General features: G+C 44.0%; 1 protein-coding gene across 1 annotated transcript in view; it reads right to left on the bottom strand.

Annotated features, from left to right (window-relative positions):
- Positions 1-22,515, bottom strand: part of LOC146863642 (vomeronasal type-2 receptor 26-like) — a 36,547-nt gene that overhangs the window by 8,818 nt on the left and 5,214 nt on the right. The window contains exon 2 of the mRNA XM_085640660.1: positions 19,743-19,866. The gene's annotated coding sequence lies outside the window, so the exon portion shown is untranslated. The remainder of the gene's footprint in view (positions 1-19,742; positions 19,867-22,515) is intronic.

The following is a 22,515-nucleotide window of genomic DNA, read 5'->3' as shown; positions in this document are numbered from 1 at the left end:
AGGAGACGTTTATTGATCATAGTGGTCAGGATATGAGCATGGAAGGTGGCCAACGACTGTTTGTAGATAAATTTGTGTCTAATTTGGTTCCGGAAATATCAAATAAATTAAAGAATTCTGAAAGTGCGTGGGCCGTGTCGTCTTCTGCCCAGATACTGGCCACTGCTCAGTATTATGAAAATAGGGATAAAGAGGAGAGAGAGAAACTAGATGAAAAGACGAAAGAGCTGAAAACGAAAGTTCTTACAACAGGCTTATCCTCCTCGCCCTGCCCAATACGAATATCAGCCGCCTCCACAATTTCAAAGACCGTCGCAAACGTCTGGCCCTTCTTTTATTCCCCGACCCGCGCTGGGCCAGAATCAATGCGCCTATTGCAAAGAAGAAGGCCATTTAAAGTATCATTGCCCAGTTTTGTTACAGCGTACGAACGCCACCCCTGGGCCACGAGGCCGGGATGGTTATCAATCCGCACTCAGGGGTAGAGGACGAGGCACACCGCCTATTAACCAACGTTCCATCCCTCCTGAAAACTCCACGAACTATTTTGATCAGCGCAATGTTCAGTCTACCAACTATTACAATGATGAATATTATACCGAAGGTGAGAGCCAGAATTGCCAATCTAGTTAGGACAGCCTTGGACAAAGTAAGGGAGTAGTTTCAATTCCAGTGGGCCTTATGTCAATGTGGTAGCACTAGGTATTACAGAGCCATTCTTATTAGACACCGGTGTGACAAAGAGCTCTATAATTCATTCTAAACTCCCTGGGGCACCTTTGTCTGGCTGTACAAATGTTTCTGTGGGTTTTTCTGGCGCCCCGGTCCAAAATCCAGTATCACGCCCTTTGCCCATCTCAATAGGTCCTTACCAATTGGAGGCTCCGCTCCTTTTAACAACTGGGTGTGGGGAAAATTTGTTGGGTTTGGATTTATTAAAGAGATTGTATGCGACATTGTACTATTCTCCTTCTGGTGTGTGTCTTACCCTAGGTAAGGGATCGACGTCTTCGATGTATTTGTCCACAGGCCAGTTCCCTCCTGAACTACAGTCTCTTCCTGCCACCCTCTGGGCCACTGGCCCCAATGATGTGGGCCTCTTACAAATTCCACCCTACACTGTAACGATTAAGCCAAATGTCAAATTCCCTCGTATTCCACAGTATAAAATTTCCAGTGACAGCGAAAAGGCTCTTTTGACTATAGTTCATGATTTGGTACAAAATGGTGTGGTTGAAGAGACGAGGGGAGATGTATGCAATAGCCCTGTTCTGCCGGTATTTAAACGGACCGACCCCTCCCAGCCACCTGTTTATCGTTTTGTGATTGATCTCAGAGAAGTTAATAAGATTGTAGTACCTCAATTCCCTGTTGTTCCAGACATTAATGCCATATTGACAATGATACCTGCCTCAGCTTCTTGGTTTTCTGTCATTGACCTCAAAAATGCGTTCTTCAGCATACCTATTGCTGAGGAAAGTAGGGATATTTTTGGCTTCTCCTTAGCAGGCCGAAGCTTCCGTTTCAAGAGAGCTCCTCAAGGGTATTGCGAGAGCCCCTCTATTTACAGTCAAGCATTAAAATCACAGCTCGACTCTATGCCTTTACCGCCAGGTGCCACCCTCATTCAATATGTGGATGACCTGTTAGTGGCAGCTGATTCAGAGGACACTTGTTAAAAGGCTACTGTTTCACTGCTACGCCACTTGTCTGACCACCATCACAAGGTTTCACCATCTAAATTACAATATTGTTGCCAAGAGGTTACCTACCTAGGTCATCTCTTGTCAAAGGAGGGACGGCGATTGACCCCAGAACGTATCCAAGCTATTGCGCGAATGCCTATTCCTTGTACGCAAAAAGAGGTGCGTGCCTTTTTTTAGGTATTACCTCTTATTGTAGACAATGGATCCCCAATTTCTCCCTTCTGGAAAAACCCTTGTTGGCACTGACTCTTAAAGACACACCACACCCTCTTCCATGGTCTGAGGAATGTCAGAAAAGCTTCACTGATTTACGTACTGCCTTGTGCTCTGCTCCTGTGTTAGGTACTCCTGATTACAATAAACCTTTCACACTCTATGTTCACGAGAAAGAAGGTTGCGGATTATCAGTTTTAACGCAACGATTCGGGGACAGGCAGCGTCCCTGTGCCTATTTCTCTGCCACATTAGATCCAGTGGCCAAGGCCTTACCTAGCTGTCTGAGAGCCGCAGCAGCAGCAGCAGTTTCCATACGCCAGTCTGCCGGATTGGTATTAGACAATACCCTCATTGTCATGGTGCCGCATGCAGTAGACACCCTCCTAAACAGAACAAAGACGCAACACCTTACGAGTGCCCGCCTTTCAGGGTACGAACTGACACTCCTGGATAGCCACATACACATTAAACGATGTAATGTCCTGAACCCGGCAACATTGCTGCCAATTCCAGTAGAAAATAGTACACCGGAGCAACATGATTGTTCCCTCCGTACGGAGGAACAGACAAGAGGCAGAGTTGATTTGAAGGATACTCCACTCCTGGACCCAGATGGGAACCTGTGGGTGGACGGTTCCTGCTTTAAGCTTCCCAATGGCGATACAACTGCAGCCTATGCAGTTACTACCTTGTACACGGTTTTAGAAACAGCACGGATTATGCATAATTCAGCCCAGGCAGCTGAATTGATAGCACTGACTAGAGCATGTGGCTGAAGGAAAAAGGGTGAATGTGTTCACTGACAGTCAGTATGCGTTTGGAGTAGCCCATAGTTTTGGCCGCCTGTGGAAGGAAAGAGGGTTTCTCACATCCCATGGCACTAGGATACAGCATGGCCAATTAGTAAATGACCTTCTTGAATCACTTACCTTGCCCACTCAGATAGCAATTGTGAAGTGTAGCGCACATAGGAAGATCACTGATGATGTAGGTCAAGGAAATGCTTTTGCAGACCAGATAGCGAAAGAGACAGCTAAGGACACCACTAGCCGCATGTATGTTGTGGACTCCGCTAGATGGGTTGCACAAGGTGGGATGTGTGAGAATACTGTGGACAGTGTGAAAATGATCCAGGCGGAAGCCACAGAGAAGGAATTAAGTACGTGGAGAGAAAGTATGGGAAAGTTGGATGTGACAGGGTGCTGGACAGATTTGTCAGAGCATCAACGATGGTTGTTACCAGATGCTTATGTGCTACCAATAGTGACCATGGCACATGGTCCAGCCCACATCAGCGCAAAAGGAATATGCAAACTACTGGCCCCAGTATGGCAGAATGTGGGGATACCTAAATGCGCAGACAATCTGGTTAAACACTGTATTGTATGTTTGATGCATAATCCAGGAAAGGGAACAGCAACACCAACAGGCCATTTTGCTCCCCCAACGTACCCTTTTGAGGTGTTGCAAATAGATTACATTCACATGGAATGATGTAACAATCTGAAGTACGTTCTTGTTGTAGTATGTGCCTTCTCCCGATGGGTAGAGGCCTACCCCCTGAAAGATAATACTGCTCTATCAACGGTGAAGGTCCTTTTAAAGGAGTTTCTGCCGAGATTTGGGTTACCTAGAATTATTTGGAGTGACAATGGGAGTGAATTTATGGGTCAGATCATGCAGAAAGTATGTGCTGGCCTTGGCATTAAGCAAAAGTTCCACGCAGCAAACCATCCTCAGTCAGCGGGTTTGGTGGAGTGCTATAATGGCACTCTCAAGCTTAAATTGGCAAAAATTCAAGCAAGTACGGGTCTAGCTTGGCCTGATGCCTTGCCCTTGGCTCTCTTATCTACCAGAACAACCACCCATTCCCGTATGGGGCTTAGTCCCTATGAGGTTGTGTTCGGACGCCCGGCAAATGTCTGGGGAGTCCCAAGGCCCAAGAAATATTCTGAGATAGAGCATCGATTGTTAATTGATTATTTGTATGAACTCACCACTAAGCTACGTGTCCTTCACCAACATGTACAAGATACTTTGCCTCAGGCTTCAACGGATCCTGGCCATACCATACGGCCAGGGGACTGGGTTTGTATTAAAAACTTCCAGCGGTCAAAGAACTTGGAGCCTCGCTGGAGAGAACCCCGCCAAGTACTCCTCGCAAGGCGTACTGCAGTAAAGTTCGTCGGCAAAAAGAACTGGGTTCATGGGGTACATTGCAAGAAAGTGCCGCTACCTTTGCCTTATGATCAGTGGGTTCGTAACCCAATTGGTGATTCTGTAACCAAAAGGATACCAAGGTTTGAACTGTTTAGCGATGCACACCTAGACTCTGCCAAACCACAGAAAAACGACGGCGAGGTCTTCCAAACAACTGTACCATCATCACCGAAATTGGACACTACTGAACCACATCTCCTTTTTCAAGAACAAACTGTACCTGATTCCCAGAGATACAATTTGAGGCCCAGACTGAATAGAAATACCTCAATAGTACCTCATTGACTTTGTTTGTTTTTATTACGATTTCCACATGTTGCAGGGCCGTGACTGAAGTCTCAGACTTGTGAACCAAGCTGTGGCACTAGGCCTGTGGGACTTGTAGGAAAGTAAAGGGAACTACAGACAATCACAGCTGAGTGAAGCAACCTCCCGTCACGGGCAACCTTTAGAGATGGAAATGACTGTTAAAGAAGGAATGAACAAAACACGAACAATGAACACGAAGCGTTGTAAATTATTGCATAATCGTTTTGTAGTAGTCTTGATAGTATTGATTGTAATATGTATTATATTGTCTTGCGTAGGATGGGGACTTCATGCACTTTTTACGCAGCCTGTTGCCAACGTCACCGTTGAGATGCATACATTTGTCACTCTACCACCTCATGTTGAGTCAAGAAGGGGTGAATTCTGTAACAACACATTTATTTCTATGCTACACCAACATCAATTGGCGACTAATGCAACTAACTGTTGGGTTTGTGGCCTCCTGCCAAGTTCAGTGCACTTTGGAATGCCATATATTACCCTTCCTTTTTCATTTAATGGTTCTTGTAGTGCATGGTGGGAACTGAGTGCCAGTTGGGTATTTTCTGGAGATGGTGACACCCGAGACGTTAGGAGTTTGGGAGTGGGACAGAAAAAGGATATATGGGACGAGTAGTGAGAAATCAGAATATGCTGATCGTCAAACCAGATCTACAGACTTGTACTTTCTGCCCTCCAATAAAACCTCTCGGAAAGGTCAGACTTTTCTAGTGGTACCCGGACAAGCGCCATTCTGTATTAGGAAAGGGGGGTCAGAGTATAAGGGTACAAGCAACTGCCAACATATTGTGACATTGAATGGGACAGACTGGCCTCGCATGGTTCCCTCGCGTAATACATACTTTGTATGTGGGAATGAGGCTTCTACTTCTCTACCTGGTAGCTGGAGAGGCACTTGTTATATCGCTTGGTTGTTGCCCCCTACATACATAGCTGATGCCAAACATCATTTACAGAAAAGAGGGGTGACATCTGTCCAGGATACGTCAGGACAGGAAGCCGGGGACGTCTTGAAAGGACTCCTCCCGTTCTGGGGCCCAATAGCCAACAGTAGGGACATACGGCAACTAATTCGAGTTGTAGAAGCCACTATCAATGAAACAGCTGGAGCTTTAGAGTAATCTCACTGCAGAACTCGTTGCTGACCGCCTCGTCACGCTTCAGAACAGAATGGTACTAGATATTATTCTTGCTGATCGTGGGGGCGTATGCAAATTGATCGGATCAAGTTGCTGCATTTATATCCCAGACCACGCCCCTACAGTATACCAAGCCATCTCTAAGCTGCATAAGATCGCCGAGTCCGTCCATCAGGATGAAGGAAACTGGTCTTTGATAGGGTGGTTTGGGGACATACTGTCTATATGGGGATGGAAGGTGCTTACCTTTGTCGGAGCGATTTTGGCTATTCTCTTCTCATGTTGCCTTTGCCTACAATGTGGTCCCGCTATATGCGGGCTCTGCACTACCCTGTGTCTTCCACATCCTGTGTCCCAGAAAGCAGAAAACGCAAAAATAATGTTGCAACAACAGCTTATAGATTTCATGGCCATTGAAGTCGATTCCGATTAACAACAGCCTATGTTTCCCTTGCCTGAGTAATGGCAAAAGGAGGGTCTGAGGAACTTTGAATTTTACCCCATCCTGTGCAAACGTCATTATGACGCTGTTGCCCTCACTCAGGCACTTTAAACACTCATAGCGTTTCTTTCGTATTTTTCTGTGCTATGCATCTAACACGACCTCTCCGTTTCTCCCGAGCCAAGCTCATCCTGCACCTCGTGAACCTCGGCTCGCGGCAGCCAATTCCTTAGATAACCATCTATTGACCCTTGGTGACCGTTCTCCGGCCCCTACAGATGTTTTACGAATTATCATCCCCAGCACGCACACGCGCCCTGTCGTAAAGTAATTTAGCTAAGGAATGGCTAAGCCACCTGACCTGTCGGGTAGGATAGGGAACACGACCTTAGGGAAGGAATTTGTATTGCCCATTACTCAGTATCTTGTACAAAGAATGTGTTCTCGTGGATGATTTGTATTTTTATTACACATGAAGGGGGGTGTTGCTTTAGGGGATTCTGGCGCTACAAAAGATTGTGAGCCACAGATTGAAGTGGCAGTCTCCTAAGAACCTACTTACGAAGTACTTCTGGGACCACTGTACCTAGCTGCAGCTAAATAAACTGAAGTTCCCATGCTGACAGAGTGTTCCGTGTCTCTGTAATTTGGAAGGCGAACTCCGAAGATTTCAGGCGTACCCTGCGCCGCTGGGCCTGACAAAGCCCGGTTCTTCACCTCCGGTAGACAACCTACCCTTCATTGAACAACTAATGGAGATCATCTTGAGTAATGTCGATTTCAATCTCCACTGGTCTAACCCTAATGACCAAGTGGTAACTTGCCTGAAAGACTTTTTGAATGATCATGAACTGACACAGTACTGTGACCAACCTACACACAACAAAGGTAAAACTTTAGACCTCATTATCTCAAAAGGGCAGTTCATCTCACTGGAATCCATTACCCCTTGTGATTGGTCAGACCACCACTGCATGCTCTTCTATATTAACATGAAGGTATCGATGAGGAAGGTTCATCCAATGAAAGCCAAGATCTGGAAAAGGGATTTCAGATCAATAAACCCAGGTGAATTATCTGCCCATTGTAAAACTGCCCTCTCCTCCCAAGCTGAATAGATTGAGGTTCAGCTACTCACCGACGCCTACAACTCGGCCATCTCTAACATCTTGGACGACATCGCACCACTCCAACTAGAAAATACCTCAACAAAAAAATCCAAACCATGGTATAATGACAATTTAAACACGGAACGATGCAACCTTAGGGCAGCTGAATGAGCCTGGAGGTCAAATCCCTCCCTGGAACAACTAAAATTCCTTAGAGAGGCCAGGAGTTTTAACTACAAGCAAATCAAGAGCGCTAAGGCTGATTACTTCGGACAACAACTTGATCAAGCCGCAAACCCACCCAAGAAACTCTTCGAATTGGTCAAACAACAATCAATTGTTGGTTCAAATCACTCTGTCTCCGATGTCAGCCCACCGTCTGGTGATGAATTTACTGCTTTCTTCATTGAGAAATCAAGACTCCTCTCCAGTGAACTTGCCTCCATCATTAAGAACAATGTCTCATGGAACACCTTCACCCCTTTCAGTGAAAAAGGCATCCACAGGATTCTTCAGAACATCAATCCTTCCAACCACTTCAGTGACCCACTGCCCCCGACCATCTTCAAAGAGATCAAGAACGTTCTCATCCCCACCTGGACAAGGATTGTAAACGCGTCTCTATCACAAGGCACGATCCCTGACTGTCTAAAAGCAGCGCAGGTATTACCCATACTAAAAAAAACAACGACAGATAAATCTGACCTCAATAATTTCCACCCCATATCTAACATCCCCCACTCTAGCCAAACTACTAGAAAAATGCGTACAATCCCAACTTGATGATCACATGGAGAATTTCCAACTCCTTAACCAGCATCAATCAGGCTTTCGGAAGGGGCACAGCACAGAATTGGCACTCACACACGTTTTGGACGATATCCTAAAAATGCTTGACCAAAATGACTCCTGCCTCCTGATCCCCCTTGATCTTTCCTCCATATTCAACACGGTTAACCACGACAACCTCCTTTCCACTTAGGATGGGATTCTCTGGACTGGTGTTACAATGGTTCGCATCCTTCCTCCACCACAGAACACAAAGAGTTAATGCAAACCACTCCCTCTCCCAGCCCTCTCCAGTACACATGGGTGTCCCCCAAGGGTCTGCCCTCTCTCCTATCCTTTTCAACCTTTTTTTGGAACCTCTTGCTAATTCTCTAAATGACATGAACATTCCCTTCCATATGTACACAGACGACACACAACTTTACCTGAAAATCTCATCCCTGGATAACATCATCTCACTCAAATCTACCCTAACGTCTACTCAAAATTGGTTAACAGAGAACCACCTCCTGCTCAATACCTCCAAAACCGAATTCCTCTTCATCTCCCCTCTGAACCACCCCCTCAAGATTGACCTTTGGTTGACTCACCTCACTGCTTTCAGTTGCACCCCTCTCATCATTGATTCGGCGAAGTACCTCGGAATCACCTTGAACAAGCACCTGAATATGGAAAATCATATCAGCAACGTATGTAAGGGAGCTAATCACTTGCTGAGGAAATATCAAGCCCTTCCTTCCTCAAAATGACTTCAAACAGGCGTTCCAAGCACTGATCCTGCCAAGGCTAGATTATGGCAGTACTACGCTCCGTGGCCTTCCCAAATACACCCTGTCTCCACTAAGTTCAGCACTGAACGTTGCGGCCAGACTAGTTACTGGTACCAAATGTAATAAGCACATTTCCCCAGTCTTAAAATCTCTTAAATGGTTGCCCTACGAAGCTCAAATTCAGTTAAAGATTATCGTCCTAGTGCACAAAGCCCTGCATGCCAACAACCCCAGGTACCTAGAGCAGAATCTTGAATTATCATGTGGCGATCGAGCTTCAAGAAGCGCTAACAATTTCCGCCTGAAACCACGTATCATGAACAAAAAGAGAACTTGTCGTCAAGCCTTCGCAGGTGCTGCCCCAAAGATCTGGAACTCTCTTCCTCCTGAATTGCGCAGAATCTCATCAATAACTGCTTTCAAACTTGAAGCCAAAAGATTCCTAATGAACAAATTCTTACCTTAATTTGGGCTATGTGCATTTTCTCGTAACCACTGATCCTTCAAATAATGCACCAACATGATTTGCATTCACCCTACAATGTTTTTCTTTTTTTACCAACTTGTGCTTCTGCTCTCTGCTCCTTTCGGCTGTATGTTGTGCCCCCCGTAGCAGCGTGTTATTTACCTGTTAATTATATTACTTGCTGTGTACCATTTGTTTGTCAATATTTGGGACTGTTACTTGATATCGTTACTGGAGTCTTATTACCCCTTTCATCCCTCTGTTAAGCGCTCTGCTATCCCTCGGGCTCTTGTTCGTGCTATATAAAACTATAAAATAAAAATAAAATAAAAAATTGGTACTGGGGTCACCCTAAATTTAAGCAGGATGTACTATCGCATGAGTCCTGGTGAATGCCCTTGATGCCTATCTTTTACATAAGGGAGCTGAAACTCGTTGACTTGACATGAGGGTTTAATGATTTATTCTGGTATTTTTACCTTGTAGACCTAAATAATGTAGTATCTTCATCTTTCCAAACAAAATGTTATCCTGTTCTGGTGATGCTTATGTATTTAAGAAGATGTTTTCTGTCGAGAGAGCTTGTACCATTGAGATGTATGAATGTAAGGGTGGGGCTGTCCTACTAGTAAACTGATGAAGAGACAGGCGCACTGCGTAGTTGATGCCTTCCTTCAGGAATAGAGGCTTGCTTGCAAGCCACATTATGCATTTCTTAGCATATGAAAGAGAAACTAGAAGCCACATACTAGGCTGTTCTCACAACAGTAGGGTGTGGTCTGCTCTTTAGCTTTTGTACTGTCCTTTATCCATCTTTTATTTTTATCCTTGTATATATGAGTTGACTCTTATAGTGCCCTAAGGATAGGAGCAATCACTTCAACTGAACTACTGTCACATTACCAGTGGAGGAGCATACAGCATAGGATCTCGGACTCTATTACACTAGAGATGGTCAAACCAAGTAGGCAAATCATATTTTACTTGCAGCAAGTAAGAGGTAGGTTTACCGTCTAGCCACAAGTATGACTGACTTGCATAATGAAGTGGTGTTGCACCTTATGTGAAACTTGTGTTCTTGTGACCCGTATTAACTAAAAGAGCTAACCAGACTTCCATTACCAGGTGGTAACATCATATTAAGGGGTCAGCCAACAATTACTCTTATTCTGTGTGAATATGTTATAGAAAATGTAAAAATCTCCTTTTTAACAGGTTATTTCCTATTAAAAGACATTCAGGTAGAGATATATTTGACCATATGTCCTTAAAATCCATCATATTAATTATCCGGGTATGTATAACACTGTACGACACTGCAAAAAAGACAATTGAGTTCATACAAAAAGACAGACACATTTCAGGTGTTATTACTCACCCTTTTATAGTCCCGACAGGAGTGTGCATTGTGACAAGTCAGGTGATGACAGGCCAAATTATATCCTTTTCAGGATACATAGGCCCTCACCAACCTAGGTGACATGCTTCACCATTAGGTCGTGCCCCAGGTTTGATCTGATGTGCAATCCCCAATCACTTTTTGAAGATCTTTTTTTGGAGATCACAGGACACCAATTTGAGGTTCCTTTTTATGCTCTGGCTTGACATCACAGCTGTGAGAATCAACAGGAGAGGGGCTTTGGTTTCCCTCACATGTTGGGTAACAGGAGTACCTATTCTAATTGGGCAGACGTTGTGTGCTTCTTCAAAATAAGTGCTAGCCATCCATGCAATTGTGATAATTTCCTTTATTTAGACAGCTGCCTGAGCTTGAACTTTCAGGGGTACACACATGACAATGTAATACTGTTAAAGCATCTTAGATCACTGGATCATTTACAGTATTTTTCTTTGGAAGTGGCACAGATGGGAGTGGGGCAGTCGTTAACCTACATGGACTTTTAGGTCTGGCTTGATTGTGCAAATCAAAAAGTTCTCAGGAAAAAATAATTATCAGAGTCCTACTGAGAGAGGCTTAGAGCACAATTCACAAAGTTAAAGTTGAACCAAAGTTTAACTTAGAACAAGAGTTTAACTTTGCAAAGGTAAGCTACTACTAGTAATTTTAATACTAGTAATCCTACCAGTCCAAACTTTACTACTAGTATGTTTACTAATAGTAAATGTCCTGGTAGTAACTAACCTTTATGAATACTGAAAAGTAATAAAATTAGACTTTTGGTCTAACTTTTCGGTATTCACAAAGGTAAGCTACTACTAGTACCTTAACTACAAGTAATTTTACGAGTTGACTTTACTACTTGTTACTTTACTATTATGTTTACTAATACAAAAGGTGTTAGAAGTAACTAACCTTTATGAATACCGAAAAGTAGTAAAGTTAGACTTTTGCTCTAAATTAGACTTTTAGTCTAAATTTACCTCTGGACATTGGGCCCTCAGACTTTAGGTCTAAAGTTAGAGTCCAGGAGAGAAGTTAGACTTTAGGTCTAAACGTAGGGGCTTATTTATGAGCCCCTTCAGATACTTCTGCACCACTGTTGCATGACTTTTCGTGGCGGCATAAATATTGCGCCATGTTGCACCTTATTTACAAAGTGAGGCATCTAGGCAGATGTGTCACTTTATAAACCACTGCACTGCATTATATCTGCGTCAGGTATAATGTATACAGGGTGGGCGTTCCCCTGCATCGAAGCCTCGTAGAAGAGGGACAGTGAAATCTATCAGAATTCACTGCGCCACTTCTAGGACGCCACTGCATCAAAACCTTACGCTTGGCTCACAGCAGTTGTAAGGGTGACGAAGACCCTTTGAAAGGACACATTGCTGGAGTTGTGTCTGTTTGTGAACAAACCCCACTAGTGCGTCACTTTTGCACCTACAGATACATCAGGATTCCTGCTGTGTCTGTAAATCCTTGCGACATGAGCACCAGACAGTAAATACAGGGCATCAATGGTGTCGCAAGGAGGGCGCACTGAAAAGTGTTGCATCACTGGTTTATCCCATCGATGCAACACTTTTCATAAATGAGGGCCTACGACTGTTAATCTAAAGTTAGACTTCAGGTCTATATATACCTTTGCGAATTGGGCCCTGAAGCTTCACTCACATGTCGGGCCCCCTGAGTGCAGGATTCGATTGGGCTTAGTTTGTGCGCTTTCACTAAAAATAACTTCTATGACTGTATTCCAGATGGTTGCCTTGAAGGAAGCTCACACTCAATACAATGGGCTAAAGTTGGTTATGCCTCATTGTTTATTATTTAAAATTACGACAAAGGCAACAGGTCTGACATATTGATATTGAAAAGCATATTTTAAGGTCAATAGGCATTAAAGGATGGATTGATATTATTCTGAATTAAGGCAAGGGCTTTTGTGTTGGTTTCCCCCTCTGACAAGCCATGAGTACAGAAGATTTGCCCTTTGACATTTCTTGTTAAGCTCTTTTGGAACAGATACTGTTGTGCTTTGCCAACTGTAATTTTGTGTATGTTTGCAGCCAAAGTACCGACCGAAAAGACACCAACAATTTGTGTTCTAAAATATTCCACCCAAGCCAACAAAATTAGGAATATCATTAAGAAACAGTGGGCATTGATTCAACTGGAACCGGATTTGAAACCTTTGTTTGATGAAAAAAATCACATTTGCCTTTCAAAGATCGCAGAACATTAAAGAATATTTATGCAATAAAAAAAGAGAGAGAAACTCAAAGGCATGCGGAAATGTGAGAACTGTATCCACTGCAACAACGTAATGACAGGCAACGAGATTTGAGCATCCCACAAAAGGCACTAAGATTCCTTTATTACATTCGAGCACATGTGACACCAGGAATGTCGTATAAGCCATTAAATGCCCATGTGGTAAACGTAAGGTGAAAATCAGAATGACAGAACATAAAAGTAATATTAGAACGAGGAATGTAAAGTCAACAGTTGCCATGCACTGGCATGAAGCCACTATTCTGGAAGCCATTCAACTACGTTGCGATATGGATCCACATAAATAATTATTAAGAGCTGAATTTTTCTGGATTAAGAAGTTATATTCCATGCAACCGCATGGCATGAATGATCGTGTAGAGCTGTCATGTTTTCTATAATTGAAGACATTTTCTTCGCAATTTTTGTTTGCTTTGTTGAGAACTGCAGAACGTATGGATTTTGATGCACCATACTGTATAAATTTTATCGTGAATTATGTGATTGCTTAATAACATGAACAGTTGAAGCATTCCATTGTTTGGAGCTGCCCGATATAGTATAGAATACAACAATAGGTTTACATTGCTTATTTTGCCGCATATTACATTTTAGTGACATCATGAAATGAACGTGGGGGATACGTGAGATTTGTTTGCAAACATAACTATGTTGCTTACTTACTGTTTGTGACGGTTGCGCGTCACATGCAGAGGGAACCTACGCTTTTATCACAATGATTGGTTGAGTTGTTCACGTGAGATGGGTATACCGCTCCCTCATATCTCGTGTAGAGGGAACACAAGATGATAATGATTGGCTCACCAAGAGTTTTGAAATCAGGTTCACGGAAGTAAGATTTTATTCAACAGAACGCCAGACGTGTCCGGCTCTGAACCTTACGCCTTTTTGAAGTAAGTAATAAGGGTAGTTAGGGCAGAATGATTAACAACGCAGAAATTTATCGTTATGTTTAAAAGTTTGGTTCAGCGTAGGATGTAACTTACGAACATGTGTTTTTTGATGTCACGCAGTAAATAGGTTTGGCGCTTCAAGGCTGCGAATATATTTATTTAGAGTATCTGCTTTTCAGGAACATTTCTGTTTGCACGCATCTAAGACAGAGCTGCGAGTAGCACATTGCGGTTTTTGGGTATTTTTTAACAAATTTCTAAACAAATGCGGATGCATGATTCTGTTGATTGCGTCATAAGTAATGATTTATTTTACTTGTTTTTTTTGTATTTTTCTTGTAGACCCCTGAGGAAGGGTCTGTCTATGACCCGAAATGCATTGGGTATTACAAAAAGCAATTATTTTGATGTCAAAAAATGAATAACTCATGTACATAATGGACTTCTCTTGGAAAATAAATGAATACATTCATGGAGTGATCCAAATCCTATAAGTATTTAAACTGTTTGTTTGAGAAGAGTGAAACAAAGATAAAAAAAGTACTGTTTTTACGAAAGGTGCACACATTGTAAGGATTCAGTCTGCATCTCCTCCCTCTCTTTCCCCTCCCCGCCCTACTGCTGCTTCCGAGAGCAGCCACCCCTTGTGGCTCCACTCTGTTCTACCATTGGTCTGTCAGAGTATCATTACACTTTGCTTCAATCCATGAAAAATACCTGCGTTGGATAAGGGTTCAGTCTGCATCTGATCATTTTTTTAACAATTCTGATTGGGTCTTTTTCATTGAGAAATAACCACTTTGGACTTCCGCCGATCCAAGCATTGAGAACCATATTATTAATGGAATGAGGTGAGGTGGATGGAATTTATGTGAATCCTCTTTGAATGCCAGCATACCAAATGTTCTCTTCTGTGAGGGTGGTTTGAACAATGGCCAGGCGTCTACTGTGAGGAAGCTTCAGTGCCCTCTGTTCAGAGACCTAACATGATGCTCTCCCTAGATACATCTGGCCCCCTTGATTTATTTTTATTTATTTATTTTTCACATTTATAGAGCGCACTGTTACCCTGAGGTGTCCTGGCGCTGATTGCCAAAGTGTGAGGGCAGAAAGATTACTGTGTGAAGAGCCACGTCTTGAGTGCTCTCCTGAAAGACAGGAGGTCGGGGAGTTGTCTGATGTTGAGTGGCAGTGCGTTCCAAGCCTTTGCTGCGCCCAGAGAGAAACTCCTACCTCCCCACCGAGCCTTCCTAACTCTGGGGACAACTACCAGGCTCAGTTCAGCAGACCTCAGCAATCTAGTCGGTCTATGCCATTGGAAAAGTTGGGTCATGCAACGGGGCCCTAAGCCATGCATAGCTTTAAATGTTACACATAACGATTTAAAAGTAATTCTTTTGCGTACAGGTAGCCAGTGCAGCTTCGCCAAATCTCGCGATACCGAGGCAAATTTGGGTGTGCTTGTAATCAGACGAGCTGCTGCATTTTGCAGAATTTGGAGCCTGTTGAGGAGCCCCTTTTGGGCATTCATCAGAAGGCTGTTGCAATAGTCCAGACGGGGCATCACTAGTCCTGTCACCACTGTCTTCTTGTACTCGTTGGCTAGAAACGGCAGCACTTTCCGGATGGTTTTTAGGACGAAATGGGTAGCTGAGGTGATAGCATTGACATGAGGCCTAAAGGACAGTGAATCGTCCATTAGTACGCCCAGGTTTCTAACCTTCGGGACCGGAGTTGGGGGGGAGCCCATTTCCTCCGGCCACCAGCGTGGAGACCAGAAGTTGTCTCTGGATCCAAAGAGTAACACCTCTGTTTTCGCTGTATTTAATTTAAGACAGTTTTCCGCCATCCAGTTACTGACTTCCCGCATGCAGCCTCTGAACCTTTCTGCCGCGCTGTCTGTTTCCCCCGGCATCAGTGATACCACTATCTGAGTGTCATCCGCGTACGATGTTAAGTTGAAGCCGAAGGATCTAATAACAGGTGCTAAGGTAGAGACATATACGTTAAAAAGAGTAGGGCTCAGGGAAGACCCCTGAGGAACTCCACAGGGGAGCACGAATGGGTCTGATTCAAAATCGCCTAGTGCCACCTTCTGCGTCCTGCCGGAAAGGAAGGCGTGAAGGATTTTAAGCGCCTTTCCTTGAATCCCACAGGCCCTTAGCCGGTCCACAAGTATCTTATGATGGACCGTATCAAAGGCCGCAGACAAGTCCAGCAGGATCAAGGCGGCTCTGCCCCCTGTATCCATCACAGTTCTTAGATCTTCTGTTGATCTAATCAAAGCCGATTCCGTGCTGTGCCCTGCTCTGAATCCATGTTGAGATGTGTCCAGGCTATGGCCTGCGCCCAAGAAGACACTCAGCTGTGCGTTCAGGATGCCTTCGAAAACTTTTGCCGGCAGGGGTAGCCTGGCGATTGGCCGAAAATTGCACAGGTCCGTTACATCTAAATTAGGTTTCTTCAATAGTGGTAGAATGGAGGTCTGTTTCCAACGCAGAGGAAACTCTCCGCAGTCCAGCATGGCGTTGAACAGCGGGGTAAGTCCTGCTGCCAAGGCCGGTGCGGCTAGTTTGGCTACGCTAGCCGGACACGGGTCCTTAGGGGAGCCTGATTTTATCCGTCGTAATCTGATCTCGACCTCCTCCTCTCGAATGGGAGGGAAATTAAGTAGCTTCGCAGGATTCCTGTCTGCCTCCAGATTAGATTCAGAAGCGGCAGCCTTGACTTGGGGGTCAAGTGCAAGAAAGATGTTTTCTACCTTTTCCTGGAAGAATTTCGCCAGATCTTCGCATAGTTTGCGACTAGGTGGTATCTCTGCAGGTTTAGGGGCAGCCAGGGATGATACTGTGCGAAATAATTCCTTGGAGGAATTACTGGCATCCTTGATGCGTTGCGTATAATGCTCCTGTTTGGCCTCTTGAATCGCGAGTTTGTACCTTTTCAACTCTGCGTTGAGACGTTTCCTGTCCTCCTCGTTGTAGTTTTTTCGCCAGAGTCTTTCCAGCTTTTTGCAGAGCACTTTATGGTCCCGGATTTGTTCTGAGAACCAAGGAGCGGAGGGGCTAGAGCGTGTGGAATGATATGTTTTGGGGGGGGCTAGGTTGAGGCAAGCAGTTTCTAGCCAGTTCGTGTACAAAGTGGCTGCGTCTTCCACATTAACTGGGCAAGGCTCCATGGAGGATCTAAGCAGGTTCTCTAGAGCCTCTCTTTCGATATTTTTCCACTTCCTGATCGTTCTGGGAGGATTCTTGACCTTAATTGGTCTAGAAGGCGGATCCAGCCTAATATCAAATAAAACTGCCGCGTGGTCGGACCAGGAGACCGGCCGAACTGCGGTAACTTCTAAATTAGGGAGGCTGGAAAAAATCCCATCAAGTGTGTGTCCTGCTCTGTGGGTTGGGCCGTTGACCCTTTGGTTTAACTTGACCCCGTGCATCAACTCTTTGAGATCCCGAGTGTCTGGGTCAGAGTCGTTCTCTAGATGAAAGTTAAAATCACCCAGCAGTGTAAACGTCTTTGCGCAAAGCGCTTCCTCTAGTAAGCAGCTGAGTTCTGGGATAAAGGGTGCTTTGGTCCCAGGGGGCCTATAAATAAGGGCGCCCTTAAGGGTTTGATGATTAGATAGGGTGAAATTGTAGATGAGCGCTTCGAAAAGGTCGGTGGTCCCCGACTGAAAGGAGCCTCTAATCGAGTTGTGGTAGAAAATGGCCAGACCTCCTCCCCTCTTATTAGCTCTGTTCTGGACTGAACACTCGTACTCAGGAGGGGTGGCTTTGACGATATCAGGACCTGAGGCCGCATCTGTCCAGGATTCTGTTACGAACGTTATCAAGGCTTTGGTTTCTAAAATGAGGTCTGCTAACTCTGAACTATGTCTTACCAGAGATCTGGCATTGAGTAACAGGCATTTAGCTACTGTAGATTCCTTCCTCTCCTTAGACTTAAGTGGAGTTATAGGGAGATTGCTAGTTTTCCAGTATAGCTTGGGGGGGACCTGGTTGCAACTCGTACAGGGCAAGGAGGAGGGCAGCATATCCTCCTGCATATCCCAGATGATGCAGCCCGGGCTCTTGGATTTGTACCTGAGGGCCAGGAGTGTATCACGACTGTAAGGGAGATGAGTCCGGTTTCTCCCTAATCCCGGACCAGGGGTCTTGGCTCTAGGCGCGGATCTGGCGCGGACGGGCGCAGACGGGCTTGCCTTTGGCGCGCCTTCGGCGCGCCACCGGCGCGCCCGCTGCGCTCGTCCGCTGCGCTTCCTGGGAAAGGAGGGCATATTAAGCTGATCGGCTCGTGAGGGGCGGAGCACTGGTCTGTTCGCCCAGCTCGTCACTAAAGGGGCGGGACAACTGTCAGCTAATCGCGGGTTCAAACCCGGGGAATGTGCAAATCAGTGCAAGTATTAAAAGCGTTAAAATAACAGGTTGAGTAGATTTAGATCAACTGCGGTTTCGCTGGAGTAAATAAAACAGCATACCAAACAGTGGATGAAGCAGCATACACACAGTAGGTTCACGGAGCTTCACGTCCCGGCTTCCGCCTCAGGACCTCACACAGACACACACTCGCAATCAGTGGTGATGTGTTTGGGCGGGAAGTTTTAAGCTGATCGGCTCGTGAGGGGCGGAGCACTGGTCTGTTCGCCCAGCTCGTCACTAAAGGGGCGGGACAACTGTCAGCTAATCGCGGGTTCAAACCCGGGGAATGTGCAAATCAGTGCAAGTATTAAAAGCGTTAAAATAACAGGTTGAGTAGATTTAGATCAACTGCGGTTTCGCTGGAGTAAATAAAACCGCATACCAAACAGTGGATGAAGCAGCATACACACAGTAGGTTCACGGAGCTTCACGTCCCGGCTTCCGCCTCAGGACCTCACACAGACACACACTCGCAATCAGTGGTGATGTGTTTGGGCGGGAAGTTTTAAGCTGATCGGCTCGTGAGGGGCGGAGCACTGGTCTGTTCGCCCAGCTCGTCACTAAAGGGGCGGGACAACTGTCAGCTAATCGCGGGTTCAAACCCGGGGAATGTGCAAATCAGTGCAAGTATTAAAAGCGTTAAAATAACAGGTTGAGTAGATTTAGATCAACTGCGGTTTCGCTGGAGTAAATAAAACCGCATACCAAACAGTGGATGAAGCAGCATACACACAGTAGGTTCACGGAACTTCACGTCCCGGCTTCCGCCTCAGGACCTCACACAGACACACACTCGCAATCAGTATTGCTAGGATAGGATAATTTACATGAGTGTGGCAACAGTAAGTGCACAAGGTATTGTCCTATGACTGAGTTCAGATCAACAGATTTAGTGTTGTCTTCCAGGTTAGGAGGGATCTCATAATGAAGTGAAATACCTCTTCTCACACTAATTTAATTAAGATAATGTAGGCCATGTCACAAGAGAGTAGCACAAGCTTCTATCACACTTTCCATAAGACATTAAAGGTAGGTCCTTGAGTGCAGGATTATCCCTTCATCCTGTTAGTCCGGACATACCCTCAGGTCAAACACACCACATCAACAACCCTGATACATCACTCTCCCCTCATCAGAAGGGAGCAGAGAGATGAAGCATGTCACAGATTGTGGGTGAAAGGTCAATGTCCTTTGAACATCCTATTGCTGATGGTTTTATTAAATAATCATCATAAAACTGTGTATATTTGTAGTCTGTGTCTTGCATGGTGGTGAAGTTGTAATATTTCTAAGTGTGAATCTGTGGATTTGTAAAGATCTCTGATATCTTTATTCTGCTATTATGAAAGATGTAATTTGGTATTGTACATGTTGATGAAAGAATGGTGTTGGTGGGAGTATGTGATCACATACCACATAAACACACTTATTTTCTCTCCCAGCAAGTGTTATGTTGCAGGCACTACTCACCTTCTGATCCTTAAATATGAGTTCCGCCTAGTATTTGATATGCATTTAAGGCTTTGGAGTATGAATGTTTCACTCACCAGTCCTATTTGAAAACTCTCCTTCGGCACACAGTGCACAGAAATAGCAGCAAATGGGCTTTTCTTTTATTGGCACTTTGCGGTACCCAGGAAGGCAGGTATCACTGCACACAGAGCGGGGAGTCTGTGGGGATCAAGAGAACAAAGAAGAAGCATTACATATGCAATACTTAATTTGCGCAGTGGCTGCTGGAAGCCAGTCTGAAAGTTATCTTTCACCACTGGCCCTTATTTCAATTTGAGCTCATCTTTTCAGTCAAGAATGTATGGAGTACCATGGCCTACCATGTGGTGGTGCTATGCTAGTTGTCTGCCACCATATAGCCAGACTTCTCTTTTTCGGTGTTATAATATATATTAGTGTTTTGAGAAGACAATGGTTCTTATGTGGCCAAAATGGTCGTAGAAAAAGATGCAGGAATTTTGCGCCTAAAATGAAAACAGTCGATCTGATTTTTGGGATAGGCAATTAATGCTGGAGGGGGCAATTGCTGTGAACAAAAGCAACATTGGAATGTTGCTTTGCGGGCCCTTACCGGCCCGTACAAGCAAGGAGCTCTCCATTGTATTCAATGGAGTTCTCCACAGTCCAATTTTCTAATATATATTATGTATTATGGCAAACAAGGGTACCCCAATAATCAAACCTCGGGTGAATCAGTGTTTTGAGAAGACAATGGTTCTTATGATGCCAAAATGGTCCTAGAAATAGACTCAGGAATTTTGCGCCAAAAATGAGAAGAGTCAATCTGATTTTTGGGATAGGCAATTAATGCTGGAGGGAGCAATGAAGTGTATACGCAGGGACACGAATTCAATGTGATTTATTTTCCACAAAAATAGTTCAGGTACTCACATAAAAAAGTGACATCAAGCGTGACGTTATAAGTGAGGTTGACTTTAAAATATATACATCGCATTGACAACATACAGGGGAACTCCTCAGAAACAATTTATTTAAAATACATGGAGATCTTGTTGTAGGGGGTCGACTGTGTTTCGATCTCAGTGACTGGAGAAAAAAGGGGTAGCTGGTGCCCGCCACACTGTGCATGCATGGAAAGGGGGGACCCATGGGTACTCCCCTGTGTCTGATTCAGAGGGCCCTGGGGAAGGAGGGCCTGCTAAGGGCCTCCAAAGTCCAATTCCCACAGCTGAAAGTGTTTAATACTCTAAAAACAGTCAATTTGATTTTAAATACGAAAAGAAATAGCACTAGCCTATGTCCCTGCAACAGAGGTGACTAACCACTATAATTTACTTTTAGAAAAACCATTCTGTCAGTAAAAAGAAGACAAACTAAGCCCGTAATGGACTATTTCGAAGACACTTGGTTTGGAAAACCACATTGCCCTTTACACAAACGCCAACTAAAATTCTTAATACTATGGTAAAATGCCCGTAAAAGCACCCTGGCTCAGGAAACAAAAACAAAGAACTAAATCCAACTACAATCAACACTAGGCAGAACCTAACCTACAGGATATACATTTATAAAAGATTTATAAAAAAGAACATGTATATTAAACAATTTAAAAAATGTTAACTAAGTGTTGAAAATGTTAAAGTAAGTGTAAAATGTCCTCCATATAATAGTATATACATATCATTTAATTGCTTGATTTAATAATAAAAAAAATTAAAACCTAAAGAAAATTTATAAAATTAGCTACATGTTGGTATCCTATAAAAACGAATTTAAGGAATAATATTACTGCTTACAAACATATAACTAACACATGTTTCTAAACACTACAAATGAAATAACACATAATCAATCAATCAGTGATTTGTGAAGCACACTACTCACCCACGAGGGTCTCAAGGTGCAAACTATTTCTTCTACATAAAAATGCAATTACAATAAAAAGAAAATGATTTCAGATGAAAATTATGAAATTAAATAATCAAACTCCAAAAGACATTATTTTTAAGAAAGTGCTGGACACTAAAGGGGTGATAGTTACTATTCCCATTCTAACCTATATCAGTTTAGTAAAGTTGATGGACACTGAAAGAGTGCCATTTACTATTCCCACTCTAACTATACCAATTTGGGGAAGGTGTTGGACACCAAAAGGGTAACATTTACTATTCTCTCTTCAATCTAAACCACTTTGGAGAAGGTGCTGGACACTAAAAGTGTACCATTTACCACTCTAACATATACCAATTTTGGGAAGGTGTTAGACCCTAAGGGGTCAATTCCGATCTCGGAAGGAAAGCCTTCCGAGAGCCATCTGGAGCTGGAACCTCCGACTGACTCGTACTGAAAGCCCCGCCTTCCAAACGACGAAGTACGATGCTCAAAATCCCTTACTTACAGAACGACTCAGTCACTTCAAATCCATCTCCATTTTCCCAATGAGAAGCCTCCGTAAACATTGAATGGAGTCGCACAGTGGCATATTCCCTGCCCGATTCTGAACAGCCAAATTACGATGTGCACTTTCCATGCACCGAATCAGTCACCACTACCCAGAGGTCAGAGTATCCAGAAGACCACTATTTCAGCTCCGATTCATGCCACAACATGATCCCTGCGAACGAAACTGTGCAGCCATGTATCCTATTGCTCACGTCATACTCGTACTCAAATCCTAATATTCTCTACAGTTAATACCTTACTAAAGCTAAGCCACTGTCAAACCTGGATGATGGGTGGGACCTTCAAAATGTGTCCCAAACCATTCACTCAGATATACACCATGCATGGAGAATAGCATAACATAAATATCTATTTTATATATGCCCTACTACCCAATATGACAAG

This window comes from Triturus cristatus, chromosome 2_1, assembly GCF_964204655.1.
Source record: "Triturus cristatus chromosome 2_1, aTriCri1.1, whole genome shotgun sequence".
NCBI classification, from domain to species: domain Eukaryota; kingdom Metazoa; phylum Chordata; class Amphibia; order Caudata; family Salamandridae; genus Triturus; species Triturus cristatus.
Note: the sequence above shows the minus strand (reverse complement) of the source record. Positions and strands in the feature narration are given on the sequence as shown.